Genomic DNA, 18,882 nt, shown 5'->3' with positions numbered 1-18,882 from the left:
ATTATCTTTGATGATGTTATGGCTAGCATTACGTGCTTTAATGATTCTAGGAACACCAATCTTGGATCGGAAGCGAAATGAATGACTGTTCATTTTTTGACTGTCTGTTTATTGGTTTGTAAAGTTCGATGACATTCAATTTTATGCTCCGGGCACATTTAATAGAATCGCTTCACTTATTTAGTAAACAATGTCATCGGTAAATGTGAGTTTTGTTAATGTTAAATCAGCATTATCAGCGGGGTATCTACAAAAGCTAATCAATACAGTACAAAAAATGTACAAAACTAGTGTAGTGAAGCGTGGAAATCCAGTTTGCCTACAGAGTTGTACAGGAAAATAAATCAGCAAATATCGTGTGAACTACTAATTTACAAAATGCAACTGTGTAACTAGTGTCCAATTATGCAAGTAGTCTTAAATTCCATGATACATTTCTCACTTTGTCGTAATAAAATTATGCGGTTTTACTTGCATTAGGAAACCTGACCACAACACTCAATTCTATTGGAAACATCTTATGTGCTCCACTTTTGCCCACCAAAATGGGATTATATTCTAATACATTAACGACTATATTAGAATAATCATATATTACTAGACTGATCCTATTTCAAAGTAGCAAAGGTATTGAAAACGGAGTGTTGTGAGAACGAAACGCTCTGAAAACCGCGGTTTTGTCTAAGAATGTTGAATCTATTCTAAAATCAAGATGGTAGCTCGTATTGTATGAAAATGAACCCCTCGGGGCTTGTACAGTTCATGTGGCAAATTCTAAAGAAGTCTTCTTCGTATTTCTACATTCTCATTTTTTTTACACATAAAAATTACCTATATCTACTAGATTACTTAGTAATCATCATCGTCGTATTATCGATGTATTGTTCTGGCATGCATAGTCTCAATTGGCGTCTCACGTTCCTTGGTCTCATGATTACGATGGCATTTTAAACGTTGGTCTCTGAAAGGGTAATTAATGAAAATGTATGTAATATCATGAATTTCTTTGAATTTACCGTAGACTTCCTCGTGCTTCCAGATGTTTTATTGGACAGTTGATTGAAACGCTACGTAATGTTTCCTGTCATACATTCTGTCAAATAGCTTGGTTACTATTCTATTACGTAATTTGTGTAAAACTCATTTAACATAGCTTTTATTAAATAAACATATTTTTTAGAATGAATGATCTTTATTGCTTTATTGCTTTGTAATGTACCATATTACACTAAGCAATTTTTTTATGTATAGCTATCATATGTTTAATAATCACTGACATATCAGAGGCAACATTTATAAGTGTCAAAAAATAATTTGGTAAATTTCTAAACTCTAAACTTAGTGTATAAGTTAGTACAATATTGCTTAGATTTGAATTGTTATAAGAATGAAAGTCATTGGATTCGCATTATGAAAGAGAGGAATAGAGAGACGAGTATTTGGAACAACCATTATAGGAAAGTGGTCATCAGTGTTACACTCAAATGGCTGGTAGTGAAATCACAGAATTGTTGACAATGAAATACTATGGCTGTGATGTACGTGTGTCGTTATTTTCACAATTGGTCTTGTTATAGGTTAATCTCTATCTACGACGTTAATATCCTCAAATTGAGTCAGTTTAACAATTACTTATTATTTTACACTTTTTTGAATGCACTCTTCAAGTCTAATCTGATTTCCTTTTATCCCTTTTTGTGATGAATTCCAGTGTCGAAATTTTTTGTAATTTTGACCACTGTTGGATCGGGATTTTCCCCGTAATAAGAGACAGTGTAGTTACAAGAAGATGTTATTCAATAAACAGCCTGTCAGCTAACTGGCATAATACTAGATAGATCTCAAACAGAACGAGAGCTAATAAACCTCGATCATAACAAAAACCATTAGACGACTCCGGTTGTAAACATTAAATGATTGCGCGTCATTAAGGCTTACTTTTCCGTCATCTATCTCTTGGCTGATGAGTGACCTCTGTCTTGGGGCCATCATAGCTCTTCTAGAAACCACGGTGCATGCTCAATCGCACGCGTAAGGTCAAGCGCCTGGGAAACACGCAATATTTAAATTAAAATAAATTGCGCCACATTTAATTATTTTTTTCTTAGTTTATTAATTCTTCTTTTCTCTGAAAATTTCAGGTAAATTATATAATTTTACCTGAAATCATTGCTTAAAAAAAAATCTTCGGAATAAATGATCATTGAATGATTCAAATGAATCAGCCATGTTGTAAATTTTAGACACCGTTGAATCATTGCAAAATTTTTATTTCAGTTTATAATTGAGAGAAATTATTGTTATATTCCAACAACTAGGTCTCTAATATAACTCTATTGTAATATTCTAGCCAGCAGCTATTTTCACATTTATCTCTTGTATACTTTTATTTTAATTGACTCCGCGAGTATTAGGCTTAACACCTACTTTATATTGGCTAACAAATACCTGCTCGAGTGAGGTGTTGTGATTGTGACATAAATCAACTTGATATATTTCTTACTCGCTGGCACATATTTTACCATCGGTAAGTGTTTGAATTTAAAATCTATTAAACAGTGTTTACTTCAACCAAATCTCATTGGTATTCCAGAGCTATCTAAATAATACAGTTACACACCTTCTGGTTAGATAAAACGTGGTGAACTAGTATTTTGGTTCATGATTTATCTATGAGCTTGTATGTGAAATGGGCAATGTCATGTTAAAGCATTTCTTAAAACTGCCAAAAAAAAAGAGTCCAGAGCATATACAATTTTGTTCCATTTGTATCGTCAGAGTTCAAGAGCAAAAACTAATTAGTTCAACAAGTATAAGGCCTGTTTCAACACTTTTTGATGAAATATCTGTCTTTATCTTGCCGTATGATCTGATTGGCCAGTTAGCCCTATCTAACACATGTGAAATACAAATTTAACGTTATCTGTTTGATATGCTATATTTCGGCTATCTGATACTTTATCAGCAAGCAGAGCAACAGTCCTTGATCTTTGATTTCACCCACTTCATAATATTCCTCTGATGATTTCCTCTTAGCAAACCGTGTGCAACCTTTCACCCTATAATTTTGTATTTCACTTCTCATGAGCGCAAAACTAACATGTGAACATAAAATCACTAAACTCCCAGTCGCTTCAAATGGTTCAGTCATAAACGAAAAACAAATGCGCTTTAAAATTATTGATGGATATCACAAATTTCATTTTAAACATAAGCTAAGATTTGATATTTAACAATTACCTTGTGAAAACAGTGACGTTATTTGGTGATAAATTACTTATACAAGTGCTAAGTTAATACTGTGGTAAATATAACGATATTCTTCTTGTATATTGTAGTATGTTGTACAGCGAGTATTTAGCATCGGCATGGATTGATTGAGTGGTTTTTCTATTAAAATAAATTACAATACAGATTGTTTAGAGATTTTTATAGCGGTAGACTGAAAAGAAATATTTTTGGGTGTTTTACTTGAAGTTACTTTTAAAGATATATTAGTTAATGTATAGGTTAAACAACACCACGGGTGTGACAAATAGCTAGTTGAATCACAATACATTAAAATTTCTTGGCAAATCAATTCTACGTATGGTATTGAAGCTTCATCTTCAACACTGCTTTGCAAGTTTTAAACGCCATTTTAGCAAGTACTTGTTACGTTTACAACATAGCAAATTGGCTCATTTCATCCATAATTTGGTGAGTGAAGAAATAATGTCTACAATCTTCCGTGCATTGGCTGTGATTTATTATCTAAGCGTTTCCAAAAGGGGCTGTTTTACTGATGGTGTGCAATTGTTTATATCTCGTGTTGGTCGTGTAATTGTGATCACGAACATGGATCCCGTTTTGAAGTATCACAGTTGTGCAATGTGTTTTAGTTGTGACTTGGGAAAGAGCGATGTTTGGAGGAGTTTTATTGAAAAAAAAAAAAGATACGTAATATTTAGTGAATCTAATTCCAATGTCAATTGAGTCAATTCATTAGACATAAAAGTATAGAATAAAAATATACATTGGGAGATTCTCAATACTCATAAAGATAAAGCAGTAGACGCTGAAAATTCTCGTAATTTTTAGGAAATTATAATCATATTCAGCTAATTATAAAAGTAAAATCTTTACACTAACCTCGTTATTAGCAAGTAATTTGTATTTCAATACGAGATCTCTTTATTTCACTTATTTTTAGTCTTCGAGCAGCAATAACACACGAGTGTTTACCCATAAAAGGCATTATCCGCATTATATTTTCAAATAGTAAGATTCCTGAGTCGGACGTGATCAGAAAGTTAAGAACAAAAACATTCACCTCGCGTTGAAGATTTACTATATTCGGTTAGTCACAAAGCTGACAAAAGTATTTTATGGTGCTAAATGGTACAGTCAACTGCATTATAAGATGTGAATGGACTTAATGCGCCGGCAATAGCAGCGAATTCACAATGAACTCAGGCTTATGCGATGTTGTCGTTGTTGGCTCGACTGTTTGAATATCGTGTTGAAATAACTAATTCAAGATTTTTGTACTATATATTGAAATTTCTTTGGGCCTTTCAATGAAGTTCCTGGTGGGATAAATAATTTATATAGAACATAGTATTCCTCCGACACAAAAATCTATCAATGTCTGTGACGACATTTTTTCCTCTAGTGTAGTTTCGTTTTACTGTTGTTTCTTTCTGCAGTCCTTTGCGGTTCTTATCTATATCTGGTTATCTTGATACTTCGACGACAAATGCTTTTTATTTATATCCATACGTTTAGATTGTGCAGCGATTGCTACGCCAAAGGAAAACATTATCGCGTTGAGCTTTTCCACTTTTAAATTCAAGACCAATGTTAATATTAACGCAACAATTTTTTCAAAATAGATTCTCCGAAAATGGAATCTGGAATAAAAACGATTAATTCAACAGGCTTCAATATTCCCGTAAAGGGCGAAGGCATTTGTATAATAATTAGTTCAGCGCCACAGTACACATTCTAGATTACTAGTTTCTACGCGGTTTTATGGTTTTCAATTGTACCATTCCGTAGCTAGAAATTGACGTATATACTTTATGACATGCAATGCTTTATTAAATTGGCATCCGCAAACGTTTTTATTCCTCATCTTCTTAATAACGATCGCATAAATCTGTTCCATAAATTAATTATTGTTATATTAGACAGAGGTGGACTTACAATGCCCTGGAAAACGTAAGGAAATATAATTGAATGAATTTATAAATTTTGCTCGCCTTTTGGTGTAAGAAGTTGTGTTAATATGTATAGAAGAGTTAATTTGATAGGTAATAAAGCAAAAGATTTCAATATTACAATGTCCCGACCAAAATTAACTAATGAAATTATTGTTTCAGATAATGGAGCTGGAATTATGAGAATCGCAAACGTATTTTAGGTAAGCTTTGAATGAGAATTATTCCGTGCAAACAAACATGTTTGCGATATGTTCGTACATAATGGAACTATTCTGGCATATAATCGATAATCTATATGGATGATTGCTCTGTAGAGCTTTGGGTGTGGTTCAAAAATGGACTTAGTTGACAACCCACACACGTTAAGGCATTAAATTATTTGGCACGTAGCCTTATTGATTTACTGATTGAATTGTTAATACAATAGTATCTGATGCATTAATGAAGGATAATAAAACTTAATTCGGAGTTTATCCTGCATTGTGTTCATAATTATTTTCTGATATCTGCTTCTCTTCTTGTATATAATGCGTATTTCAATTATTGTAACACGTACGAGTACATATTATAGCTTTGATAATGATAATTCTAGTCGTAATTTGCATTTTTTGTTTTAATATTAGACATAGCACCAACATCTAGGCCAGCGTACGGCACGGTTCGACTTGTGACTTGAACTTTTGACGTACATTTGGAATGCTCGATTGCATCTTGCTTCACGATCATCGACAGGTTTCTGAAAGCGCATTCAAATATTAAGCAGTGCCTAAGGCTGGATTTACATCAAAATAAATGCAGCTTTGCGTTTGTACACCATTATGAATAGAATATTTTGATTTCACTTGATCCGCTTTGGTTTGGTTAATATTTAGTTGCGAAATTGGTCTCAATTCAACTTATCTCAATTCATACGTGGATTCAGTGTGTTTACCTGGAAATATTTACATATATTGAAATATTTAATACTCCGAATCGAAAACGTGACTCATTGACACACTGAATAAATAAGTTCATAGGAGACGACTTTTCATGATTGATGTATCAGTTTCATCATAATTTGTAATACCACCTTTATCCAAGTAATTTGAGTTCACATGACTTTACATTATTGTGATTGTTATGTGTTATGTCAGTTTGGTACTTTGTCGCCACAGAATGCATAAGATATCTCAGTTTACAAACGCAAATTTATATGAATTAACTTACATCATGTTTGAAAGGAAAAGGACTTGGTGGACAATATGAGAGAGAATACAGAAATATATTTTGCTGTAATCATTATAGCAATGATAAATTCGAAACTTATGCCCAGAACAGGTTGTTTGCTGTATTCTACTGTCATATTCAGGTTATCATTTAGTGGGTTTGCTTTGTTTCCATTTATAATTGGATTAAGATCATTTATCGTTTCATTCGACGACAGTATCTAATGCGTGTATTAATATTGTGGTAAAAGGAAATTTGTATTAGATTGAGTAATAAATAGTCTGCCAACGCAACGGAGTACTTATTGGGATTATGCAATGTAAACTTAAAAATATATATTTTTGTTACTGATATTGAAAAAAAAAATAGATTAAATATAATATTTATTTATTTACTTTTTACAATACCAATGAGTATTTATAACAAATAATTAAATAATGTACAATGAATTGTGGAGAACTGGCGCCTATACCTAGGTTTCCGAAGAACCAATGTTATGTTTCACCAGCATGATAGAATAGTTTATCAATAATTAGTTTAATTCCAAAAATATCGGCATTTTGTTAATGAAGAAATTTTAATCCCTCGATATTGGCTCTCCATAAGGCTACAGTAAATAGATACTATTAAATTGAGTCTTCTTTGAATGTGCTATTGGCGTACAGGCGTTTACCTTCAAGATTGTTTGCTCTTGTTATCTTCACAATCGGCTATCAGTGCATTTCGCGGCTTGTAACAAATTTTGCCTCCAGGGTTTGCTAACCGTTGTATGTTGTATAAATTGGTCTCGTAACCAGAACGCCCGGTGAATAACTAATATGAACAGCCGAAGGTATTGTACGATTCAAGTAATAACTGTAAATGTCACCGATATGTAAATGTTATGATTGAGACGCGTGTGTTTTGATAAATTTGCGTGGAAATGTGTAATATTGTTTATAAGGTGTGTACATCATTAGGTCGTATGTTATTTTCCTAACAGTAATCTGACTACAGAATCTTCTTATACTAAGTCTTCTTTGCGAAATACGAATGATAGCCTTTGCGAAATACGAATGATAGCCTAAAATTAATGGACCCGATAGTCGCATACCATTTGGCAGACTAAATCTTTGATGGTCTGGAGTAAGACTAAGCACACTAGAGTTACGCCAAAGTTTATTATGTATCTGTCGCAGCCAACTGGTTAAAAATAGCCGTTCAATCAAACAGCTAGCCTTCTGACTGAACCTCTTCTGCCACAGTGAGCCTATGCTCTTTAATGATTTTATTGTTTTATAACAATTTTTCTGTCGTTATTTGAACGCATTCCTAGTTTCATCCTCAACCACAAAGCATCGAAGTCTGAACTATATACTCTGCCAGAATTGTCTGTATCCTATACGAATATCATATAATTTGTTGTATTTACAACTAGGGACGCCGACGACCGTGCTAAATGGAGACAAAAAAATATAGGAAAGCGGTCACTGACTGAGGAAGAAACCAGAAAAACTCTCAGATGAAAGAGAGAGGGAGATAGCATGTTGTTTATTGTCAACCATTTTATTTGACCCTTCACTTATGCGATGTAGGTTGCGAATATTGAAACAAGCACATATTTAATTCAATGATGATAACGGGTTCTTGCGTAAGAGGTCGGTTAATAAGGTCTCCTCAAAGTTTTTGCTGTAAGTAATCTGCATTTAATTAACGACAAGTTTACCAGAAAATATAACCTGTTTTGTTATTATATCTTCAGCTTTCGTATAAGAATATATGATTTATGACGATTGTTCATCTTTCTTTTCGTTGTAGTATTGCAAATATATGTTAATTTGTGGTATGCCAAATTTTAGAAACTTATTTCAATGTTATAAGCTATTAATATCCATACACATATTACAGTAATGTGTAAATTTAAAACAGCGTCTTTACTTTGAAAAATATAAGTCGCCTTTTTATTTCACTTCGCTTATATGCATCTGTTTCATAGTTTGTTTAATAAAATAAATAAACAAATGTATTCCTTTTCTAAATTCAAATTCAAAATTGTTTATTCAACTTTAATTAGTATAATATGCATCACAAATTGACGTCAAAAATTTACTTGAAAAAAATAGTCTCTCTTTGACAAATTTTTTCCAAGCATTCTTGCTGTCCCACGATTTGTTGCTGTAAAAACTGGTATAATCAAGAAATTACAATTAAATTGTGGTTACAGTGAGTTATCTCGTGTCGAGTACCAATAAGATATGTTGCCAGTTACAATATGAATGGGGCAAAAAGTGTTGCCATAGCTGATTGATGTTTCCGCCTTCGTTTTTATAGAAAAGTATTACCCACGAGCAGTGAGCGATATATCACATGTTTTATCAGACAGGATCCAGCAGACAAATTGACATTTTTATTATACTATTGTAAAATAATACTGTTTAAGTTTAACATATGAGTTTTATTTTTAAAGCATAGTAGGCCAAGGAGCATGAGTTACGCATTTATGCTGTCTCCGGGCGTTGCAGCGTGACAGCCCCGAAAAATTAAATAAATAAATATATCAGGACAAATCACACAGATTGAGCTAGCCCCAAAGTAAGTTCGAGACTTGTGTAATGGGATACTAACTCAACGATACTATACTTTACAATATATAATAAGTAAGTAAACACCTAAGATTCAGGTCAAATTGAAAAAGATAAGTTTCTGTCTTGATCTGACCGGGGATCGAAACCGGGACCTTCAGTGTAGCAGTCTGGCATGATGACCATTAGGCCACGGAGGTCGTCAAACCATCGATACAATCTGGAACACAAGTAGAAAGACAGAAAGAGAGTAGGTAGAAGAGTATGCTTGCCTGATGGTAAGCAATCACCACAGTCCAGTACAATTGCAACATAATAAAAAGTCATTGATGCGTTGTCGACTATACTATGTATATCTCCTCACTGCTGGGGCACTGGCCTTCTTTATAGATGGAGGAAGAGTAAGGGCCATGACCCAACACACGGGCCCCAACATTGGTGGGTCTTAACAACTACTAATTAAGCTTATTTTCGTGTTTTCAAACGTGCTATTCACGATATTGACAATGTATTAGATTTTTATTTGAATTGACTTCTAGGTCAAACACGTTCACATTCAAACATACTAACTTGTTTATTTATACATTTAATTATCACGTTTGTCGGCACCAGTCGCGCATAATTTATTGCTAATGAAGAGAACATTAATATACAATAATCTTTTGAAAAAAAAACATGCACTCAAATGTCGGAGATCAAAGTTCACGTGTTTCGTAGGTTGTGACGTGTTAAATAAAAAACTTTGTGACGTGACCATTAATGTAATCTTGTAATATCTATATAGAACCTAGTTAAAATGGTCATATTTCTAATACAACAAAGTAATATTAAATCATATTTTTACCTGTTTGTTTATTTCCAAAAGAATCCCAAAAAAAAAAGTCCATAGTTCAGACTATTATTATATTGAACTTTAATTTTATAAAATATTCTCATTTAAATGGGATTCATAACTTCTACAATGAATTTTTACTAGTGATTTCTTACGTGATTCAAAAAAACAACTCCTTTTATCAAACAAACAATATGGAGTGGTTTGAAAGATATTTAACTTTAATCTTTTCCGACCATAGATCTACTGATTTCCATTGCGATTCTAAAAAACAAAACCTTGATAAAATGTATTTAGTTCAGTTTCTAAGATATGTAAAAAATACTCAAAAGTAGAACGACAAAAAAAACTATTAATATTGACACGAATGTATAACTAAATAATCAGAATTTCTTGCTCTTAAACGTATATTTTACGCTACAACTTACATAATGCGTGATCGACTAGCGAATGTGTCGAAAGTGAACGTAGCATACTAAAAAAAACTAGTAACGACATCACTAGTGCATTAGTGGCATACCGCCGCAGCAGGCAACGGCTGTTTACATTTGTTTATGTAATAAAAACTCGTTATCGATAGATTTTTTTAAGTATTTACAAGAGAAACGCTCTGTAAAGACAAATCTTTTTAATTACTAATCTTACGACTTGAGATAAGAAGACTTTAAGACAAAATGTAGCTGTTACTCATTTTTATTTATTAAAAACTTTTGCACAAAGTCACGAAAAAATATATGTACAAATTACTTAACGCCATGGCATTTTCTACCAGTCCACCATAAGACCAAACAGAGATAGCAGCTATTTATTGATGCACTTTATCGCACCACAATAGTGCGACAATGGTGCGATAAACTCTATAAATACAACCAAAATTTATTGAAAATAATAAATACTTATACTTATAAGTTAAATGCTAAATGTTAGTTAATAGGCACACAATTTAGAATTGAACTATACTTGATTTTATTATTTAAAGGAAACACCTTTAAATAATAAAATCAAAGTGCTAGACATGTTACTTAACCGCAGATTTCCTTAAGAATTTCCTCACTTACACCTGAAACCTAATAAATTCCAATGAACTACATAAACGGTCTCATTGACTGCCAAATCATCTCTTTAACATTACACTGAACCACCATCAACCCAATTGAAAACACGCAAGCTAATAAGGTCTTACACAAAACTTGGAAGCCTCAATGTGAATATACAGCGAACAATTACGTTAACAAACGCTTAGCCATGTTTCTGGTTTCAAGATAAACCTAGATCCAAAAGAAGTAGATATGCTACCCACTCCCCTGAATCACTTTATGTGCTGAACACACAGAATTTACAATAAACTGCACAAACTTACTGATACTATTCTATCACCACGTCATTATACGCCTATGCGGTGATAGACTAAACATATTTGAGATATACGTCTTGTAAGATGACTTGTTTTGCACTGTCTTTTTGTACTGTCTATTTTTCGCAAGATTATTGTTTGATTTTGTTGTACAGTCAATTACGTATCAAGTTACCGTTCGTAGACAATTCTATGAACGGTAACCTGACAATTGAATTGAAAATTGGCAGTACAAAAAAAGCAAAACAATAAAACGTATATCTGAAATATCTTTAGCCTGAAATCATAGCCGCTTTTATTTCATTTATTTTTTATGTTCTGTTTCGTATTTCTGACATAACTTTAAACAATAAAATAAATGTTTCATCTATTGTATTCAATATTGCATATTAGATAGATAAATAAGATAATCAACTAGACTAATACGACACTTTCTAACTATACTGACGATGGACCAAAAAGATTTAAAACCGCGCCGGTAGCGAAGACAAAAGTAATTCGTATGTTTCCAACCAGTTCCCGGACTAACGGTACAGCTGCCCTCGTTGCGTCTGATAATGCTTCTGTTGCAAGGAGTAAGGGGAATGTATAATTGGGCCGATAAATTGCACACAATTGATTGTCTGCCAAGAGATTGTTCAATCCAATTGATTAAAGGTGTGATTCATTTATTGTCCCATAGGGTGCTACATAAATTATGTTTTATAAGACATCAATAAATTCTGAAACTTGCTGTATATATGCTATGAACTTGCCTTGAACATAGATTATGGATTCTCGAGTGCAGGTCTGTGCTTCACCTGTGATCTGATGTACCGAAAACACAAATGTACCGGTAAATAAATATGGAAATGGGTACAAAAAATTTTCACCAGTTAATTAACAGATTTTTTTAGATGGATTTATTAATAGTTCAAAATATGGATCCGGGGGCACGGTAGTGCCCTCGCAAGTCGAGCAAAAAAAAAGACACGGCTGTACCATCCTTTTTTCGAAGCAAATCAGGCCAAATTTGAACCCCAATAACTTCATTGTAGATAAAATAGGAAGCCTGCATTTTCAGTAATTAAGCAGGTGTTGTATAAATGCTGTAACTTTCAAATTTCATTCAATTTGAACCAGTAGTAAAAGAATTTTAACTTGTTAAAGTTTCTTGATTTTGTCACTCACTCACTCACTGACTGAGCGATCATCAAGTCTAAGGCACTTCTAGCAGACATAGAAGCTTCCAATTTAGAATACAATTAGTGTTTAGTATCTAAAGGAAGCTAGGGAAGACCCAAAACTTTTGTAATTTCGGTCCAATTTTTTAGATACAGCAACGATCTATTTATTTAAAACCTAAAAGATTTTTAATATTGATATGATAATAACTTGCGTAATAACTTAAGACAGAAGATCCCTTAAGTAGGGACTAAATAAATAATCGACTTGGTAACATGGATCTCAAAACTTTTTACGGTAGAAAACTGAGCAGCGAGACTTGGGTTTTTGTACAGCATGTTTTTGATGGCATTTATTTCATTGTCACCAATTTATTTTAACCACGTAGTCATTGTTCCCATTGTTTGCGTTATCGATTCTCCACAGTATCGACTTTGTTTTATGTACTCATACAGGTCTATTATTATATGCATCAAAGCTTCCTCATATTCTTTTACTTTTGTTTTGTTGTGCAATAAAGTTGACATAAATAATTAAATTATACCAATGATTATGTTTTGGTAATAGTTGCAACAAAAATATACCGTTATTCTCCAAGATTGACTATCCGTTACCCGTCTCAGTTAATAATTCGTCAATATTTTAATTATAAGGAATTGGTTTAGCTATTGCCCTTACATCATCATAACGGTGTTCCGTGTTATCTCCCATCGTCTTTTACGATGTGCCATTGAGTTCATTAGCCAGTTTTTCAGTCAAATTATCTTTTATATGTACAATTTTATTGGGATTATCTAATTTCCAATTAGTATTAACGCAGAGAAGTCATCGACGTAAAAATATATTAGTGGCACATGTGTGACTTTCTATACCGTAATTTTAGTCAAGTGTCGAAGTAGGTGTGAAGCGCGAAATAAATTTTTGATCTGATAGGTATACACTATGGTAAGTTGAAAAAGAAAATTCAACATTGGTTTTAATTTGCGTTTAGAAATAATTTCGACTGACTTGTCCAATATAGTATACTAGATCAATACAAAGATAAAACTAATGTGTTTGCTAATGTTTGCTGACATCGTCAATGATACATAAAACTAGGTTGAAACCTGTTATGTACTTTATCAATTTACTCAAAAAGTGTGCGTTAAACTGCTTAAGTGGTTTACATAACTTCACAGACACGCATATCTGCTCGCTTAAAACAAGCTTAAATTACACGTGATTGGACAATTAATTGGGTTATTAAAACTAGTTTTTTTTTACAAAATAAAGGTTATGTATACGTTGAAATATGTCGCTATTAAGGCCTTGATCACACCTAAAAGTATTTCTTTTTTTATTTTATCCTTCGATAACAACGATAATGAATACACTTTACACTTATCTGCATTCAAAAAATATTCGAAATCTTCACAAAACGATATAGCTATCATCTTCATCGCCATTTGTGATGGGCGCACTTTTTAATTGGCCGGGGAAACTGGTTTGCAGATCGTCCCAAATTCGAACCAGTTGCGGTCGTGTCTCAAATTATCATGTTTCCTTAAATGTCTTGTTTCTGTTTCTTGCTTACTACGCACGAACGCTGTAGATATTGTTACTAGATGTCCAACTTGAAATTCAGTTCCATGCAAAAAGCCGAAAAGTCCAGTCGTGTCATTAGTACTACATCTACCGCTACTGTCTTCCGTTTTGGGACTCGTGTCATAAGTACATACATGTCTTACTATATTTGTTTTTGAAATCAGTTTTTGATGAATTGCTGGAACAGGCTTATTTGGCGCATCTTCAATTATATTTTATATCGGTGACCTTATAAAGTTCGTGATAATGAGAGGTGTGTTCGGAAGATTGGTGGGTTGTGTTGCCTCTGTTTACTTTGGAATCGGTAATTGATTGCACGTAATTGAACTTCTGCAAGATTTATCCAATTCAGGTTTCATTTATGTCACCTGTGCTTTGTGGTGGTATCGTACGATTTCTTAGTTACACCTTATCCCAAATTTCATCAGAATCAGGCCTGTAGTTGTTGAAAGCGAAATGTTTTTTTAGTATGATGTCAATTAAATCGAACTAAGATTTTATGTTTTTGTTTAGACAACTACAATATTACACTTTAACAGTGTGTTATTAACGGATATGTCCATAACCAGCATGCATCAGATAAATATATAAATTATTCGCTTCTCCATAAATAAAGCGGCTGCTCAAAGACTTCAGGCTCAAACTGCCTTATCGTAGTAAGTTGACAGGGTCGATATCTCTATCTCGATACCCAGATTTCTATGCATCGATACCTTTAAATTCCGAACGTGGCGATTCCCGATAAGCGATAGGTAAACGATCTCCGATTGTCTAGTACCGTTTGGTCTATCGCTAAATTATCGCTCACGTTTCGCTACTGACTCGCTGGCGCCCATTTGCTGGTACTTGCCCTGGGAAATGACGAGCTTTAGACACTATTATTATTCTAATTAATTACTATCGGCGTTGTTAAACTATTGTTGTTTTTGTGGGTATCCATTGCACAAGATATAAACTATTCAGCTTATAACGTACCAGATCTAAAAAATAAGGTAATAGTACAAGAATGTATATTTAATTGGTGTTAAACTTAAATTTTCTGACACTAACGTAATTTTAGTAGAGGGCATGTTTGTGAGATGTGGGGGTGTAAAATACATACATATATTATCGATAACATCAATCCTGAATTATATAATTTTATAAGGATGTAGTCGGTTATCATTTTCAAAATAGGTGTGTATTTTATTTAAAAATGCATGCTTGAATGCTAAAAATTATCTTAAATATGGCCGTGACGACTTTATAAAACTAACCTTATGTAAAGACTGAGCAATAAAAGATGTGTTCGCTGTTATAAACTAGAAAATACCGTCAGTTTTCGCAGTGGGCGTGCTCGTGAAATTGGCCGCCGTAAACTCCGTTATATCGACTATCTATATTGAGTACAGTCGACCGCGTGCCAACTTGTCCTTTTTTATCATTGAAGTGGGAAAGGGGTGATAATTTTTCGCATATTTAAAGTAGGTAGGGCAAGACACATAACTTAATATATTCAGAAAACAATATCATCCTTTTATCAATACCAATATTACGGTATACATATGTCAGGAAATAATATAGGTGGTTTACAGAAGCGATGACAGGTAAAACATTCGTTTAAGACTAGCTCTGAATATGACTAAATTCAATATAGAAAATAATAATAAAGTAGAAAATGCTGCTTCGTATATCAGCCTTCTAGAATAAAATCTGGGAGAATAAGAAACGCCTGAAAATTCGATGCCCCAAATTCTGCGTCTAGAAGTCCAGGATAAATCAGATACCTGCAGGTCTCAGTAATGCAACGTCAAGATATTCCAAATAGCATTTTAAAACAAAATAAGTAGTGGCGAATTTTCATTGGAACATGATAAAGTCGATGTGTTGTAGACTGTAAGTCACGCCTCGCGCATTGTTTTCATTATGTGGTCGGTTATTACTATTACGTTAGTTATTACGGTTGCTTCGATCTATAACGGTGATTACTTGTTTTGTTTTCGAGCTGTTTCAAGTGTAACTTTATTGTGATTATATCACTAGTGTTAATACAGTTGGTTTGTTGTTTAAAACGGAAGGTTTTTTTTATTACAAATCTAATACTGTTGGGCCGACAGTTCCTTTTTTTCCAAATATTTAGATTTTTATTTTCCAATATTTCTGTTTTATTTTATTAATTGACTAAATAATATATAATTTTGTTTAGCAATGTTTCTGTTGTAATTGAATTTTAAAATGAATTTAAATCTATAACATAATTAAAATCAAAGAACCTTAATATGCATCTTATCTTAGATCTGAAATATATTCGTATTGGACATTAATAAAAAAAATGTCTGTTTTACCTTACTATTCAAAGTCAGTCACAGAGTAAAAACGCGTTAAAAACCTATTAGATTCATCTGATCGATTTTCAAATCTATTATTCCAACTGGCATGTTTATCGATTAAAATCACTTCGTTGCAGATTCGTTCGATTCCAGCTCATTAGTTTTAGGTTATACGGATCATTTTCTTCGTTTTTTTTTTTGCTTGTTTCGTAACTTGTATCGCTATCGTTTTGCGAGTCAATGTTCTGATTCAATTGCCTGCGAATTGGTCCAATTAGGCAATCAGACTTCGAAGAATTGTTAGAATGTACAAAGTGTACAAAAAGTCCAGTTAAGCTGTAAATATTGCTTGTACCACCAGTTTTTGCCGTTAACATTGATTTAATTCGATATGTTCTTTATTTATTTTATTGTCTTGCCTCTCAACAAATTGTTTTAATTAACTATCCCTGTACAAGTCTATCCTTTTAAGGAAAATGAGTATAACCACATATGGGAACGGGGAATGGTGGTGAAACCGCTATATTTATTTTTGTCTATTCTAAAATATATTACTTAAGGGTATAATAAAATATTTTGATATATAGATGCTTCGCTGTTTCAAGTACAGCATCAGTATTATGGTAAAATTTACACATCTATTCACAAACTGTACATGTACCATGTAAATACTATTCTTATCCGTCGATTGATATCGAATTTATTTGCATATCGAGTGAGACTATCTAGTGTTAAGGGTTAAGCAAATATTTAAAGAATCAATTTGCGATTGCTATATCCGCAAAAGTAAGCTACTTTTAAGGGTTAAATTTTATTATAGAATAAGTTCATTACAGTAAGAATTTCCAAAAAATATTCAATGTACAAATTTTACCTTTCTTCAGTTTTATTAGATGTATATTGATTTAGTCACTTCACTCTGATTTTCTTGAGATTATACTTATTAGTTTCGAAGAGGTGGTGGTCGATTGGTTAAGGAGTTAACATAATAACTAAAACAGTGTGATTGCTGTGCTGTACAAACAATGGCTCCTGCCTGCTTGTCTTGTCCTGCCTGTCTAGTCCCAAATCGCTCTGTCATTGGCCTAGAACGAGGCCAATGACAGAGCGATCACCGTGGGCATTATTGGCCGAAAACCGGTTGGAATAGGAAAAGATAAGAAGAACAAAAAGAAGTAAAATATTGTAAGATGGTTTAAAACAATGTATTTCTGGAAGGCCATAATTTCATTATTACTCTATCATTTCTCTTTTTTTTTTCAATTTTTCAATCCATTTCAATTGACACTAAATCCAAACTTGTAAAGGTGTACTGTTGTATATTTCATGGTGCGATGTGAACGGAGCTTAATATCGCGCCTAAAGTGCCGCCTACATGGCAGCGCAGGGTTGCCACATGCAATAAATCAACAACTAGATCATTCAAGTTAACCCGACCGGTTTGAAGGCAGTAATGCAAGTTTGCGTATAAAAGATGACATTGTAATAAATAATAATTATTGTTAATCTCTCAGAAATTTAAAGAAATAATAAGAAACTAAAATTTGTATATACCATAGTGTTTGTGAAAGTTCAATAAGTGTATTGTAAATTTTAAAGCGTGTGTATTTTGTAAATATGTATTTTGTATTTTAATAAAATATTATACTCTGGTTGAGGATCAAACGAAAAACGGATTTCCCGATTTATTCCTCAGCTGTTTATCGTCGGAGTCTAGGATCTGCTTTCCTACTTTTTGTTCTCCACTTCGCACGGTCTTCAGTAACTTTAGGATATGGAGAAGAAAACGTTTTACCAATACCAGAAACAAACTTTAATTCATTGCAAACCACAGTCTTCTTTCAGATGTTAGATTTTCTCTTAGCTTAATCTCGCTTACATACCTGTATTTAACTCGACAACCCTGGTTTGATGACATATAAGAACGACCGCTATTCCACGAAGTCAGGTGGCCCTTAGACGTTTCCTTGATGCAGCAATAGTATGTCTCTCTCCAATTAATATTATCATAAGGGTAAATTGGAATAATAAAGTATATTATTTGATTATAACTTACTGCAAATCCATTATAACTTGATATGAAAATTCGCTAGAAGCTAGTCGTTAACAACGCTCATTGTGGAAATAAATAAGAAACTTCAGGAATTATCATTTGAAACTGGTGATCGAAGCTAGAAATTGTTTGAGTTCTCGCTTTGATATACCTTCTTCATAAACATTGACAATAACGCAAAAAGCTTCTATGCAATCAAACGATTATGAACAACTAGTTCCCAGTTATTAAATTGCAATGAAACCAGGATTAAATCAACTTTCATAACCAGAGTCCGGCCCTTTTTCACTTGGCCAGTATTTATCGACGTTCGCGGCGCAATCAGTATGCTTTACGATGCCGTTTGTTTCTCCCCAATGGGAACAACTTAGCATCAGAACGCACTATAGTCTTCTTCTAGGGCTACTGCACCTGTTGCATAAGATATCTTTGAATTAAAATTAAGTGTAAGCTGTAAATTTAGACTCATCTCTTCATAGTCGTATTCCTCATGGCTGAGGGTCGTGGTCATTACGTGGAATGAAACACACACAACAACTTTCTTGGCATTATTAATGGAGTGGTTTGCCATTGCCTTCTCCATTTCACATACAAGTTAATAATAATCAACCATTG

General features: G+C 33.2%; 1 protein-coding gene across 1 annotated transcript in view; it reads left to right on the top strand.

The window, feature by feature from the left end:
• Cad99C (Cadherin 99C) overlaps nucleotides 1-18,882 on the top strand; it is a 138,848-nt gene that overhangs the window by 54,532 nt on the left and 65,434 nt on the right. The window contains exon 2 of the mRNA XM_053749364.2: nucleotides 5,364-5,404. The gene's annotated coding sequence lies outside the window, so the exon portion shown is untranslated. The remainder of the gene's footprint in view (nucleotides 1-5,363; nucleotides 5,405-18,882) is intronic.

The sequence above is a fragment of the Plodia interpunctella genome, chromosome 9 (genome assembly GCF_027563975.2).
Source record: "Plodia interpunctella isolate USDA-ARS_2022_Savannah chromosome 9, ilPloInte3.2, whole genome shotgun sequence".
Lineage (NCBI taxonomy): Eukaryota > Metazoa > Arthropoda > Insecta > Lepidoptera > Pyralidae > Plodia > Plodia interpunctella.
This window is presented reverse-complemented; position numbering and strand designations above follow the sequence as displayed.